This window comes from Pelodiscus sinensis, chromosome 1 (genome assembly GCF_052426305.1).
Source record: "Pelodiscus sinensis isolate ZL-2025 chromosome 1, ASM5242630v1, whole genome shotgun sequence".
Classification (NCBI taxonomy): domain Eukaryota; kingdom Metazoa; phylum Chordata; order Testudines; family Trionychidae; genus Pelodiscus; species Pelodiscus sinensis.
The window spans coordinates 9,851,846-9,867,359 of record NC_143052.1 but is presented as its reverse complement, the minus strand read 5'-3'; the positions used below and the strand labels follow the sequence as shown (position 1 = coordinate 9,867,359).

The 15,514-nt window shown below is 42.4% G+C and overlaps 1 protein-coding gene across 15 annotated transcripts in view; it reads right to left on the bottom strand.

The window, feature by feature from the left end:
• The window catches only part of LOC112545341 (uncharacterized), a 233,204-nt gene that overhangs the window by 211,747 nt on the left and 5,943 nt on the right, over positions 1-15,514 (bottom strand). For 2 of the 15 annotated variants that reach the window (XR_016349535.1, XR_016349532.1), the window contains exon 2: positions 4,382-4,477. The exons of 2 other annotated variants lie outside the window; for them this stretch is intronic. The gene's annotated coding sequence lies outside the window, so the exon portion shown is untranslated. Of the gene's footprint in view, positions 15,404-15,514 lie in introns of those variants that run through there. 11 more of the 15 variants (XR_016349521.1, XR_016349523.1, XR_016349530.1 and 8 more) reach the window with 10 other exon arrangements.

Genomic DNA, 15,514 nt, shown 5'->3' with positions numbered 1-15,514 from the left:
GAGTAATTCCAATGAAGCCTTGAACTTACACTGAAATTTAAAAGAAGGAACAGGCCCTATAATTTAAGAGCATATGGGTTAAAAAGATGTATTTGGAAATGGACACTTTGGGGAGATTTTATACTTTCATAGATTCACAGTTTCAAAGACCAGAAAGGAAAATTATGATAATCTAGTCTGACCTTTTGTGTAACAAAAGCGGGTCACTGAATTTCCCTAAAACAATTTTCGGATAATTGACACAGCAGTCAACTAGTTGCTCCCCCGCCCCCCCCCCCCCTCTCAGTTGCTGCCTCCAACAGAAAGAGGCAGCGGGAGGGGAGGGGAGAGTGAGGAAGGGTGCTGGGGAGAGCCGGCTTAAAAGCCGGTTTTACCCCAGCTCCACCTCCGTGGGAGGGGGCAAGGGCACAGCAGCAGTGTTCCACTTTTGAAATGTACCAGAGTCCCTGCTGAGGCTCTGGTACATTTCAAAGCAGAAGCACAACATGGAGCCTGAAGCCAGCAAGGGACTAAGGCTCCATGTGGCATTTCAATCTTTGCAATTCACAAGAGCCCAGCATTTCAAAGGTGAAATGCTACACACCACTTCTGCCTTTGAAATGTAGCAACAGTCCAGCAGACTCTTGCTACATTTCAAAGCAGAAGTGCCTTTATCAAATAGTTGATGGAAATTCCATTGACTATTCGATTAGTTGATTAATCTAACTGTAACATCCCTAACTCTCACAAAAATTACACTTATATACAGGCTGAATTTTTCTAGCATCAACTTCTAGCCATTGAATCATGTAGTAGCTTTCTCGGTTAGAATGAAGAGCCAATTATTAAGTATTTGTTCTCTAGGTAATTTCTTAGGGTATGTCTACACATCAACATAATTTCGTAATAACTTAGTTTGCATCTACACAACAGGCAGTTATTTTGAAATAATGTCAAAATACTGTCAAACACGAGGACTTCTTATTGATTCCTGTAACCCCCCATTGTAGGAGTAAGGAAAGTTGGAAGAAGAGTGCGCTATTTCAAAATAAATGCTGTGTACACGCTCCCAGTTTCAAATAAGCTATTTCAAAATAAACTATGCAATTGACATAGCTCAATTTGCATAGTTTATTTCAAGTTAAGTCCTGCTGTGTAGATGTACCCTTAGAAACTTTAATCACATTATCTTCTCTTTGTTAAGCTAAGCAGATTGAGCTCCTTGAATTTATTACTACAAGACATGTTTTCTACTTGGGTTTTTTTTTTTAATTCTTTTGGCTCTTCCCTGAACTCTCTCCAATTTATCAACATACTTTTTGAATAGTGGGCACCAGAACTGCACACACAATTCCAATAATAGTCACACCAGTACTAAATCAGAGGTAGAACAATCTATCTCAAGATTCTTCCATTAATTCGTATGTGATGGAGTATACTCCCCACTAGGGATGTGAAAGTGTTATTTATATGGTTACCATGCGCGGTTACACACAGAGGCAGCAGCACGGGGGGGGGGGGGGGGGGGGAAGGTGGCTCCATGGAGCCAGTGCTTGAGAGGACCAGCAAAGGGGGGGCCGGCAGCTCCATGGAGCCAGCACACATGGAGGGCCGGCTTTAAAGTCAATTTCCCAAGCATATCGGTTCCTGCATGCCCCCACCCACACTGCTGCCTCTGATACAAAGGCAGCAGCACAGGAGGGGGGAGAGGAAGGGCAGGCAGCTCTGCAGGAGCCCATATGCACAGGAAGTCAGCTTGAAAACCACTTCTCATGTATACCAGCTTCCATCTGCCCCCTCACTCTCCATGCCGCTGCCTCTCTATCAGAGGCAGCGGCATGGTGGGCAGGCAGCTCTGTAGGATCTGGTGCCCATGGGGAGCTGGCTTTTTAAGCCAACTCCTGCTGAGCACTGGCTCCTGCCAGACCCCCCGCACTGCTGGCTCTGTGGGAGGCAGTGGGAGGGGAGAGGCAGGCTGTTCCTCCAGCACTGACTCTTGCCTCCCCCTCTTTGCTGCCTCTAATATAGAGGCTGCAGGAGAGGGGTGCACATGCAGATATCTGGATTAACAGATAAACCCAGGCTTATCAGTTAATCATTTAACCAACTATATGCTAATATCCAACACTACAATGGTATAAAATTAACATGGAACACAATAAATCATGCCATCACATTTCAGGAATACCAACTAGCTCAAATCTATGCTCATAAATGAGCAATTCCAATTCTTCTTGTTTGTTACCTAGACTCTTTCAGTTCTTTAGTAGTAAATCTACATTAAATGCATCATGACACTTTAATACAGCAAAATGAATCCTTTAATAGAAAATCACTGCACTTATAACTGCACGGAGATGACTCATTTAAAAAGAAAAACAAAATATTTCCAGTATATGAGCCAAAAGACTGCTGGACCACATCAGTTTATGATAAAACACAAGAACAGATTTAAAAACATTTGAAGATAAGCTCTTTAAACCAACATTATCCTGGGCCAATTTATTTATCTAATAGTAGCACAATAAGTCACCATGCAGGAGAGAGATGTCTGAGATTCCAGGATGATATTTTGTTTTTGTGGTGGGGCTGCAAGGACAACAATTCTCTCAACAATTAACTTCCCCACCAATTGATGATATGATCTGACAGTCTCCAGCTCAAATCATATCCATCCTTGCTACCCAGACCATGTCCACAACTAAGACATATGTAAGAAGGGCCAAATGGGCAACTGAATGGTGAATGGCAGATATTATAGCCAACCAGGTGGCTTAAGGGTCATATTCAGAAATAAATAGAATGACTGGAAAAATCAAGTTGGCATAAGTGCCAGGGGCAATCTTTGTCACCCAGCCTGAATCCCAATGGGATTAGAAAATGCCCTCCTCATCCACCAAGAGGAGAAAAATTAGGTGAGATCCTTATGTATGACACCCATCTTCTTACCCCACCAACCCATAACACCATGCAAATGGGCAATAACTTAAGCACTCTACAAATGTCAAATCACAACTCCTCTTAATTCATTTTTGCAGTTAACTTTGATAAACGTGAATTTGAGTTACTCTCATCTCTCTTGCTTTTAGCGTCCCTGTTGCTCCTTTGTATACCCTATTTTCTCCCTCATCTTTTTGCTAAACTTCCCTCCTTCCATTCCCTTCTCTTTCACAACAGCCTGCCTATATACTTCATTTACCTGGTTCCTCCCACCCATGCACCCCAATCATTTACTGTCACACAACATCTTCATTGTCTTTACCTATTAAGTATCCCATGAATGTTCAACCCAACCCTTTCATAGGCTAGGGAATTCCTACCTAGCCCTTCCCACTGAGATTGCCAGGATCCCTCTTCCCTGAAACAATGGCTGAAGCTTCCGTTGCCCCAGCACACTCTGTATGGGAGGAAGAAATTAAGCAATACCACCACATCCTCCTTTCAAAGGTGGAGAGGAAGGGCACGTCTAGACTACTTTTTACTTTCGAAAAAAGATATGCAGATTTGGTGGGAATTTGCGTATCTTCTTCTGATCACTTTTTCAAAAGAGTTTTTTTCCAAAAAAGCAAGCAGTCTAGACGTGGTTCTTTAAGGGGGAAAACCTTTTTTTGAAAGAACCTTCTTCCTCAAAAGATTGAGATTCACAGATTCTTTTGGGAAAAAAGGGTTTTTTCCCCCCAAAAGAACTGTGTCTAGACCGCTTGCTTTTTCGGGGAAAAAAAAAAACTTTTGAAAAAGCGATCTGAAGAGATGCAAATTCCTGCCAAATTTACATATCTTCTTTCAAAAGTAAAACGTAGTCTAGACGTGCTCAAGAAAAGAAGGAGCACTCTAAAAAGTAACTCCTGACATCTTAAATATGGGAAACAGCTAGCAAATGCTGACTATGCTTTTAATTAGAAAGCAAGTGGAGGGCACAACAATACAACACCTTGATGAGGAGGAGCAAAAGTAGGTACAAGTGGGAAGGAGCAAAACTGAAGAATCTAAGCATTCTATCAGATGTAATTCAACAAAATTCTAATTAACTTCATTAAATATTTCAGATGACGCTTTAACTACACCAGAGTTAACTAAACTGAATAAGGAACATTAGAAAATGTTATTCAATTGCTAGCATGTTTAGTTACATTTGGGATGACAAAATATTAATAGATTTCTGGATCTATGCGCATTAAGTTATATTTAGTTGGAAAAGAGGTCAAAATTGAGTGAGTAGAACTGGGAAAATGGCAGTCACCATATGATCACATTCAAAAAGTACTGACTTAGTTCTGGACCCTGAAGATATTTGCCTCCTGTGACAGAAAAAAGGAAATTCAGAATTGGCTCCTACTGGACTTGAGCTGGACAAAACAAGGGTTGGATTTGTACAATGGTTTACAAAAGGAAATCTGCTTACCTAGGTTACAACTGTGCTTGGCTGGGGATTTCCACACAAAGAAACTCAGCCAGGTCTTCACCAAAAGGAGGAAGTCTGATATATTTGACTGTGTTGCTGGAGTAGGAAGAGAGGTAGTTTCACTGACTTTTTCATCAAAACAGAGTCCAGGACATATCTAAACAGAAAAGGCTTTTGAATGAAAGGGATGAAATACAAAGCTTGGAAGAAATGTCACCACCCCCAGGAAAATGTCCAGAGGGCTTGACGAGGTGCTGGCAAGTTTTGGAATAAGATACTGCTGCAGAGCCTTATCCTTGAAGTTAAGCATTATGAAAAGCCCATTCAACTTACTCATTCAGCAGAGATTACTAGGCCAGGAGGAAACTGGAAATGATTATCTTCCATCAGTCATTCTACTAATGAAAGGATGCACTGGCAAAATTTGGTCAGAGATACCAGCCTACAAAAATATAGGCAAGACTGCCTCATTTTCTGCTCCATAGAGAGATTGCTAAGGGTGAACCCATTCCTCAAGAGAGACCTCAGAAAATCCTAAGAGGGTAAGATTTGTCTCCCCTTTTCATGAGAGTCTCCGTTCTCATCTCGTTGCTCTCGAATCCCTGGTGGAAATGAGCAGCATCTAGAAAGGGGAACATGCCCATGGTCATGTAACTTTTCCTATTTTGTTTATTCTAAGCCTGCTGTGGCTGTGCCATACTTAGCTGCAGGGTGTGGACTGAAGAATTCTGGACAACTGCTTGAAGGCTCCACAACAGAAGGCAGAAGTGAGGAAAAAAAACAGGGGAAGTACTTTTTGCCCTTCCTCCTAGACTTCTTCTCTTCAGGCTTCTTTTGCTCTATTTAGATTTCAAGAGTTCCTTGAGATCATAGAAACAAAAGAGTGTGTCAGGGAGTAAGTACCAACTACTGTTACTCCAACAGCGGAAAGAAAACAACTGAAGAGAGAAAGAGCTGGCCCTTGGCGAAAAAAAAGGGGAGGGGTCTAGTTCCAAAAATTATTCATTCCAACAGGCATCACCTGCCAAAAAGACAGAATATTGCATACACTGATGAGGACCATATCACTGGAAGGAACATTTTTAAAAAATTTTTTGAGAGGTCTAAAGAGATAAACTGAATAAAGAGTTATATTAATTAGTTGGAATAGAATACCCAGTTCTTCCCAAATAGTTAAACAGGACATCAAGTAATTATCAACTCTACCTCAGGTTATAATGAATGTTTAATGTTGTAAACAGTGAATAAAATGAAGCCAGTGATGATATTTACTTTTATTGGCAATAAATCTTGCTATCCAAAACCAGAATACAGTTTACCTATAAAGTTAAATACAAAAATTTAGTTATGACATGGATTTCACTTAAGCTGCATTAGAAAGTCTCAGGGCCTGATTCTGATGAGACTATCTCTTACGATTTTCTAAAGTACTAAAGATAGAAAATAGTCTAAATACTATAGTCTATGGCTATGTCTACACTGGCAGGTTGTTGCGCCAGAAGTATGCAAATGAGGCTAAGCTTGGAATATCGCCGAGCCTCATTTGTATACCTAATGAGCCACCATATTTGCAGAAGAGGCTCTTGCGCTAGAAGGAGCTGTCTATACTGCCCCTTCTTGCGCAATGCTGCTATTCTTGAAAATAATCAGCATAGTGGCATTGCGTAAGAGGGTTTTTCTTGTGCAAGAAGGGCAGTGCAGACAGCTCCTTCTAGCGCAAGAGCCTCTTCCGCAAAAATGGCAGCTCACAAGGTATGCAAATGAGGCTCGGCGATATTCCACGCTTAGCTTCATTTGCATACTGCTGGCGCAACAACCCGCCAGTGTAGACATAGCCTGTATGTCTACTGTAATTATAGTTCCTTTACATATAATAAGCCTGTTCTTTACAGTCTGTTTCCTATCAGATATAAGTAAAAAATCTTAATGGCTTCTAACACTTAAGAAACCAACAGAAGAATCACAAATAATATCAGCTAATAGTATAAATATGTAAATCAAGTTATCTTGTATCAGAGAAAAGGATATTTTATTGGTCATTTTCCAAAAAGAAAAATCATAGAAGATAGTTATAAACATACCCAGACATATGTAACAGAATGTGTCACTGAAATGACCTTGTATTTAAAATACTTAGCTAGCAATATTACTACAGGTTGAACCTCTAAAAACTGGGACTCTCTGGTCTGGCAACATCTGTGGTCCAGCAGGGCCACGGATATTCCTGGACCAGGGAAACCCCACGGCCAGAAGTCTGGCAACAGGAGGGCTGCGACGGGGCATCTGTCTGGGCCAGGAGTCAGGCCAGGGACAGCAACTCAGGTAGAGAAGACAGTCATATCAGGACCAGTGGAAGCCGCCTCAGGGCTGGAGACAGTCTGGCCAGGGCCAGTGGCAACCGCAGCAGGGCCAGCAACTCAGCCGGGTCTGGTGGCTGCAGCACGGCAGACAGTCCAGCTGGGGTGGGCAGTAGCCTGAGGCCTGCAGTCCAGCCAGGGCCTGTGGTAGCCCAAGGCTGACAGTCCAGCTGGGGCCATTAAGACTAAGCAGGGCCAGGAGCCGGAAGCCTGACCAATGCCAGGAGCCTGAGTGGGGCAAATGGCAGCAGCCAGTCTGGGAAATCAACATCGAGGGGGGAGGAGGGCAGCTGGAGCCAGGGGGAGAGAGGGAGAATTACCTCCCCTGCTCTGACAAACTCCCTAGTTCAGGACCAGTTAGGCATTAAACCAGAGATCCAACCTGTACTAGAATATTATCTTCTCTAATCCTTCTCAATAGTAACACAAACAGAACAAGTACTCCAAGTGAATACTTTCCCATTATAAGGCCTGTGTCAAATGCCTCTATTAGCATTTTTGATTAATCCAGTATAAGATTATTATCTTTGAGCTACACTCACTCATTACCAAATCCACATTCCTTTTTTGTAATTAACATGTCAGTCAATACTACCTGTGAATATCCATTTCCCCCAATACCTTCACCCTCTCTGACTCTCTTGCCCAATATTTTAGTCGAACTGTACATGGTCCTAAAGTAGACTCTGACAAGAGAGATTGGGAAAAAGAGAGGTATCCATTAAAGCAGGTCTACTCAATTTTGGAAGACCCAGGGGCCACAATGATATTCACAGCATATGCCAACGGCCACAACTTAAGTGTGGTTGCATATACATGCAAATATATAAATATATGCAAATTGCTTCTTTCACACTGACAGGCATGAATTCAAAGATTAAGCCTTAAACCATGGCCCCAGACTCAAACATGGCCAGCGTGAGCAAATCAGCACCTCTCAGGCTCTGCCCAGAAGGCTAAGCAGCCAGCACTTCCCACAATGCCCCAATGCTCCTGGCACCTCCTCCTTGGTGACACTCTGTACCCGTCTGTTCCAGCCAGACCATCCACTTGCGTCTTTCAATGCTCAGCCCAGCTGGGAGATGCCTTGCCATTGCAGAGCATCTTCCCAGTGGACTACTTGTTCAAAAGATCCCATCTGAGGGCTATGTGTTGAGCCCCGTGTAAATCCCAACTGCATCGTGGGCCACAAAAACTGGCCACAAGTTGAGTAGCCCTATATTAAAGTATCACAGGCAAAACTTTGCAGAATCAGAGGCAGCATTGCAGGTAAGCAGATGGCTCCACAGAAGCCAGTGCTCACAAAGAACTGGCTTTTAAGGCTCATCAGTTAACTGTGTACACATTCACATACCTAGTTAACATCAGTCCAGAATTTAGAAATCCTTGGATGGAAAGCACTACAGAACTAGAAAGTATTTTTATTTTCCTCTCCTAAATCATAAATGATATAAAAGATATGGAACACAACTTAAAAGGCCAGGATCGCATCTGATCCCTCTATCTCCAAATAAATCACAGGTCAAATTATTAAAGTATTGCACGGAATATGAATGAAATTTGTTTATTACACAGCAATAAACCCATTCTAAAATGAGTTTCAAAATACATACACATAGCAAATGAAAGTTTAACCATTATCCTAAAACAAATCTTACACAATGGCCAAAAAATAGGTCTCTAGGATAGAAATGGCTTCATTTTATAGAGAATAGCAGTGGAGAAGAGGGAGCAAAATGCTTACCAAAAAAAAAAAAAAATCAATGCCCAGAAAGGATGTGCACTTGGATATACTTGCATGCTGTGAAAAATTTACAGGGTTTAAAATTTCTCCAGGAATGCTGCACTAAATAAATAGTGTTTTTCAGTTCACCTCATACAAGTACTGTAATGCAATCTCTTTAGGTGAAAGCATAGCTTAAAAAGTAAAGATTTTTTTGTGTTATGTAAGTGCACTCAAAAAACAGAGCAATCTAAATTTTAGAACCTATAAATCCACTCAGTCCTATGTCCTATTCAGCTAATTCCCAAGACAAACAAGTTTATTTACATTTGTAGAGGATAATGGTGTCCACTTCTTATTTACAATGTCACCTGAAAGTGAGGTGTTCACATGGCACTTTTGTAGCCAGTGTTGCAAGATATTTACATGTCAGATATGCTAAACATGCATTTGCTCCTTCATGCTTCAGCCACCACTCCAAAGTTCATGGTCCCATGCTGATGATGCTTGTTAAAAAAATGTGTTCATTTAATTTGTGACCAGTCTCCTTGGGTGAGAATTGTATGTCTCCTGTTTTAACTTCAGAGCAGCCTCAGATGACGACCCACCACGTGTTCACTTTAAGAACATTTTCACAGCAGATTTGACAAAAATGCACAGAAAGGTACCAATGCAAGATTTTAAAAACAGCTACAGCACTTGAAAGATTTAATAATTTGAAGTGCCATCCAATATCTGAGAGGGACAAGGTATGGAGCACGCTTTCAGAAGTCTTAAAAGGTTAACTCTCCGATGCATAAACTACAGAACCCAAACCATAAAAAAAAAAAAAATCAGCCTTCTGCTGGTGGCATCAGACTCAGATGATGGGAAAAAAACATCAGTTCACTCTGCTCTGAATCATTATTGAGCAGAACCTGTCATCGGCATGGGCACATACCTTCTGGAATGGTGATTAAAGCACTAAATGACATATGAATCTTTAGTGCACCTGAAACGTAAATATCTTCTGACACCTGTCATGTGAACGCCTATTCTCACTTTCAGATGACACTGTACACAAGAAGTGGGTAGCATTATCTCCTGAAAATTGTAAGCAAACTTATTTGTCTGAAAAAGCGGCGAGGAGTCCTGTGGCACCTTATAGACTAACTGAAGTGTAGGAGCATAAGCTTTCGTGGGCAAAATCCCACTTCGTCAGTTGCATGTAGTGGAAATTTCCAGAGGCAAGTATAAATATGCACGCCAGAATCAGGCTGGAGATGACAAGGTGGATCCAATCAAGGAGGATGAGGCCCACTTCTAGTAGCTGATCTGGAGGTGTGAATTCCAAGAGAGCAGAAGCTGCTTTTGTAGTTAGCAAGCCATTCACAGTCTTTGTTTAATCCAGCGTTGTGTCAAACTTGAAGATGAATTGTAGCTCAGCAGTTTCTCTTTAAAGTCTGGTCCTGAAGTTTTTTTGCTGCAGGATGGCTACCTTTAGATCTGCAATTGTGTGTCCAGGAAGACTGAAGTGTTCCCCTACAGGTTTTTGTACGTTGCCATTCCTAATATCAGATTTGTGTCCATTGATTCTTTTACGTAGGGACTGTCCAGTTTGGCCGATGTATATAGCAGTGGGGCATTACTGGCACATGATGGCATATATTACGTTGGTAGATGTGCAGGAGAATGTACCAGTGACAGTATGGCTGATCTGGTTAGGTCCTGTGATGGTGTTGCTGGTGTAAATATGTGGGCAGAGTTGGCACCGAGGTTTGTTGCAAGGATTGGTTCCTGAGTTCGAGTTATTATGGTGCGGTGTGTAGTTGCTGATGAGAATATGCTTCAGGTTGGCGGGTTGTCTGTGGGCAAGGACCGGCCTACCTCCCAAGGCCTGTGAAAGCGAGGGATCATTGTCCAGGATGTGTTGTAGATCACTAATGATGCGTTGGAGGGGTTTTAGCTGGGGACTGTAGGTGATGGCCAGTGGTGTTCTGTTGGTCTCTTTCTTGGGCTTGTCCCGTAGCAGGAGGCTTCTGGGTACACGTCTGGCTCTGTCAATCTGTCTCCTCACTTCCTTGTGTGGGTATCGCAGTTTACAGAATGCTTGTTGAAGATCTTGTAGGTGTAGGTCTCTGTCTGAGGGTATGGAGCAAATGCGGTTGGTTGTTCCTCAGTGTTTGGCTGTAAACAATGGATCGTGTGGTGTGTCCGGGATGGAAGCTGGAGGCATGCAGGTAAGTATAGCGGTCGGTAGGTTTTCGGTATAGGGTGGTATTGATGTGACCGTCACTTATTTGTACCGTGGTGTCCAGGAAATGGACCTCCCGTGTACACTGGTCCATGCTGAGGTTAATGGTAGGGTGGAAGCTGTTATTTGTCTGAGTGACTGGCTGAACAAGAAGTAGGACTGAGTGGACTTGAGGCTCTAAAGTTTTACGTTGTTTAATTTTTGAATACAGTTATTTTTGTACATAATTCTACATTTGCAAGTTCAACTTTCATGACAGAGATTACACTACTGAACTTGCATTAGGTGAATTAAAAATACTATTTATCTTGGTTTTTACAGTGCAAATATTTGTAATACAAAATAAATATAAAATGAGCACTATCCACTTTGAATTCTGTGTTGTAAGTGAAATCAATATATTTGAAAATGTAGAAAACATCCAAAATATTTAAATACATTGTATTCTATTATTGTTTCACAGCCCAATTAATCTCATGATTAAGACAGCCCTAACACACAACAAAGTCCTGTTTACAGAGAAATGTGCAACTTATTCTATTTCTGAAAGTCACTTATTTTTGTTTTTTATGTTAAAAACTGGTCTGGTAGCACTTTATAGACTAACAAAACATAAAGTGCTACCAGACCAGTTTTTGTCTCTTTAGTTTCTCCTGTACAGATTAACTCGGCTACCTTCCGAAGCTTATTTTTAAACAGTAACTAATTCATGTTGCTGTTCATGAAATCTTAATTTCTAAAGGACAGTTCCTTTATTTCACCCTAAAACTATTTTGTTTAATTTTTGTTTTGATAACAAAAAACTCTTTCAAAGAGTAGGGGGGAAAAAATCACATCAACTCGGCACATCATTGCTTAAGAACATAATCTATAAGGATCTGTTTTAATATTGAACAAGCATCCTGGAATACAGCTTACTTTAATGCTAAAATTCAGGAACAAGCTCACTTTTCCTTTCGTACAATATTTCTCGTAAATGTCCAGATTACACCATTCAATAAATTCTCAATTGTCAATGTCAGAGTGGCCAATGTTTATATTGTTGACTGTACATATAGGTAGTAAACATGTATTCCTAAAATGAATACACATCATTAATTATAACTCCACATTTTTCTAAGGTGTTTGCAGCATGGCAGTTATGCTACATTTCTTAATACTTTCAATAGACATTGGGCCCAATCCTATTATAAGCTCTGTATATGTGTATCCCAGCACCTATAAGAACTCAGGATCATCCAAGAACTGAAAGCAGTTTGCAAACATTAATGAATTCAGCCTACTAACACCATTATAAGGTAAATATCAAGTTTCTAAACCAGGAAATGGATAGAGAGGTTAAGTTACAGAACACATCAATAACTAAACCTGGAAATAGAATCCCAATTTCCAGTCCCTTGTTCTAGTCACTAGACAACAATGCCCTTTTTACAAACTGAAATGTTATTGGGTTTTTTTTTAAAGTCTTAACAAAATCCAAAGCCAAAAAGAAATTTTCCATGACTTTTTTTAAATTCCAACAGGCATAGAGACAAGCTCAATATTGCCAAACCCAGTCATTCAGAAAAAAAAAAGTGATACTAGCTTGAAAGAAATACTATGGGGAAGAAAGGGTTTTTTTATTTGCCTTCTGGTTTTAGAGCTTATAAGGGCTCACATTTTCAAAGGTTTTTGTCTGCAACCATAAGGGTTACATAGTTTTAAATTAAATCTCAGATTCTGACATAATCATGATTCCAGAAGCTAGAAATTTAAGGGGAACAAAAAAACAATCCAAATGTCCAAAGACTGACAATAAAATCACTAAATTTGGCAAAAATGCAACCTAAACACAGTTGCACTGAAGGCCAGACTTCATGGATTTTCACTGTCAAAGTTGAGAAAAAATGCACTAAGGTAAATAAGGAACAGGACTTGTGAAGCATGAACAGAAAGTCTTACAAACTTTCAGTTTAAATCATCTAATATGTTATTAGTAGCATAGGTGCAGTAATGTTTATGAAATAAGTTCAAAATTTCCCTTTTTATTCAAGTGAAAAAATTGGACCGACAGTATTTAGCTGTTTACCTTTTAGACACTTTTTAGAGCTTTTCTACACTAAAAGAGTAGTTTTTAATAGTTTTCTTCCAGTGAAATTTGGCAAGTCATGAGTTCCTAATGTGAAATTTTGGACATATCTTACATCACCCATAAACAGGCATTATTTAAATAAAAAGAAAACAGAAGTCAAACACAGTAACTATTTTTCATAACCCTTTTTAATACACACTGTATTCATCATCACAACAGCACCATAAAACACTGTGTATGGTACACAGTGAACCTTGCTAGGAACTGACAGCATGAAGTTATCTTTTCTTTTTGAAGGTGAACTAAGTTACAAAATGAAATATTCTTCATCTTAGCTGTCTCACTGAGAAGATAAATGAACTCATAATATTAAAGAGAAAAGGGAGATGGGAACACATTTTTACATTAATAGCATCTCACCAGCAGGAATGAAGAAAAAGGCAATTTCCTGGTGTGCTCACCAGTGTTTATTCAACCTAGCGATCCATGGACATCACAAATATCAGCGTCAGCATGCTGCATAACTATGTTCCTTTCACTCTGTTCAAAACTGTATATATGTCTCTTCAGGTATATTGTTTTTGTTCCTCTTCCAAAATCCAAAGGGTAAGTGTAGCTAAACCAAGTAAGTCAATGAGATTACCTAAGTGAATAAAGATATTCCTGTGCATAATATCATTTATGCTATGAAATCACTTACATCTCTTCAAGATCCTACCTCCACATACAATCTTCAAATCACCTGCCAGGCATCTCATTCATTCTGGCATAATTCAAAACTATATTCCCATTATTAAAATGCTAGACCCAAATTCCCTTTTACATCTGGGTAACTGCGCTGATTTAAGGAAATAATATCCAGTTTATACTGGTATAACTGAGAGGAGGACTATGGCTCAATCAGGCAAATTGCTGTGCATTCTCTGTGATCTTGTCCCCAGTCCCTTATAGGATCAGGCCGCAGGTATGTATTAAATTCAGCACATATCATTAATCTAATCTTGCTTCACTCCTTATATCCTTTGTCTGGCATTCCAAATTTAACAATATCACAGCAAGAATCATTTCCTCAGCAACAACATTCTTGCTTATCTTTGTCTCTTCATCTATCATAAAACCATTTCTCTTCTACATTTCCTGTATATCTGTGTTTGCTGTTATTTAGTTCTTTACAAGTATTTAAGGATACAACTTTACGAATAATTATACGATTATAATTAGGCAGTCATACTAGATTATTACATCTTTTTTCCACACAACCAAATACACTGCAAGATGCACGTGTAATTATATTTCTCCAGCCCTGCTTCTCTTCTTGCTATTCTCAACAGCCTGCTAGTCTAGCAAAAATATCCTGTTACTATTTGTGGTAAAAGCTGTGCAGCCATATTTAAATAGACGTGACAACTCACAAGGCCTTTCTTCACACAACCCTATTAAGGCACTTAAAAAAATACTTCTATAAAAAGCCATAGGACAGGCCGAATTTGGTACCTTGAGGAGGTGATGTCAAGATACCTGTAGGTAAGAATTGGATTGTGGGCTGGTTTTAAGAGGCAGTGCCCAGTTACACAAGAGAGGTAGAAATGTAGCCTAGTCTGGTGCAGCTGAAAGAGAGAAATTTGTTCCTTCGGGGTTTGATGCACCCAGGTTTTGGCAGTAAGTGGGTGCACAGCGCCCGCAAGCCCTAGCGGCAAAAGCCAGGAGGGATCTGTTGAAAGGGCTGGCAGGGACCTGGGTTGCAATAGGACAGCCCCTGTCAAAAAACTGTGAAGTTCCTAAAGCGCAGGGGTGAAAGGAACGGGACGTGGTCCCTTCATGGGCGTGACAGAGCGGGGCTCTGGGACCAAGGGACAGGATTCACCCCCTCACGGAGTCTGACAAGGCACAGCCCTGGGACCCCACAGGCGGGGGCGGAAAGGGAGCCCGACCCTGGGAGGCAGGGGCAAGAACCGGCTGCCTAGCAGGGTCTGACCGGGCAGGGAACCAGCCTCCTGGTGCATCCGGGCCCTGGTATCTGCGGTGGAGTCTGAGCAGGGCAGGAGGCCGAGCCACACAGGCAGGAATGGGGGGGCCCTCCTGGGCGCCAGGCATTGCCCCCGTGGGCAGGGCCGGGGACCGACAGCCAGGCACGGGCCCCTCTGCGTGGGACTCTCAGGCTCCCCCTCCTGCGGGCTGGCAGGGCGGGAATCGGACCCCTGAGGGGAGGCAGGAGCCTGGCACCCGCGGGCGGGAATCGGACCCTTTCGCGCCCATCCCCCACCTGTGCCTCCTTCCACCCGGGCCGCGGAGCTAGAATGGCGGTTGGAGGCGGCGCGAGGCCCGGCCGCGTGACCAGCTGAGCCGGCGGCACGTGGCCCGGACCATAACAAACAGGAGGGTGGGCGGGGGGGAGGGGCCAGCGACTCGCTCATTGGCGAAGGCGGGATGCGGCGAGCGCAGCGGCGCGGGCCGCGGATTGGTCAGGCGCGCCGTGGGCGTGGCCTCCCGGGCCGGCGGCTGGTGCAGCAGGGAGCTCGGGCTGGGGCGGTCGCGGCTTAAGGGTCGCGCTCGCTCCGCCCAGCTGCGCCGTCCGCTGCCACCGCGCCCCGCCCCACTGCAGCCGCGTGCCCCAGACCCCCACACAGCCCCCCAAGCCCGTCCCCATCCACCCACCCACTGCTTCGCCCAGCAGCCCCGTCCCCCCATATCCCATCCCCCAATGCAGCCCCGTCCCCCCAAATCCCCATCCCTCCCCCAGTGCAGCCCC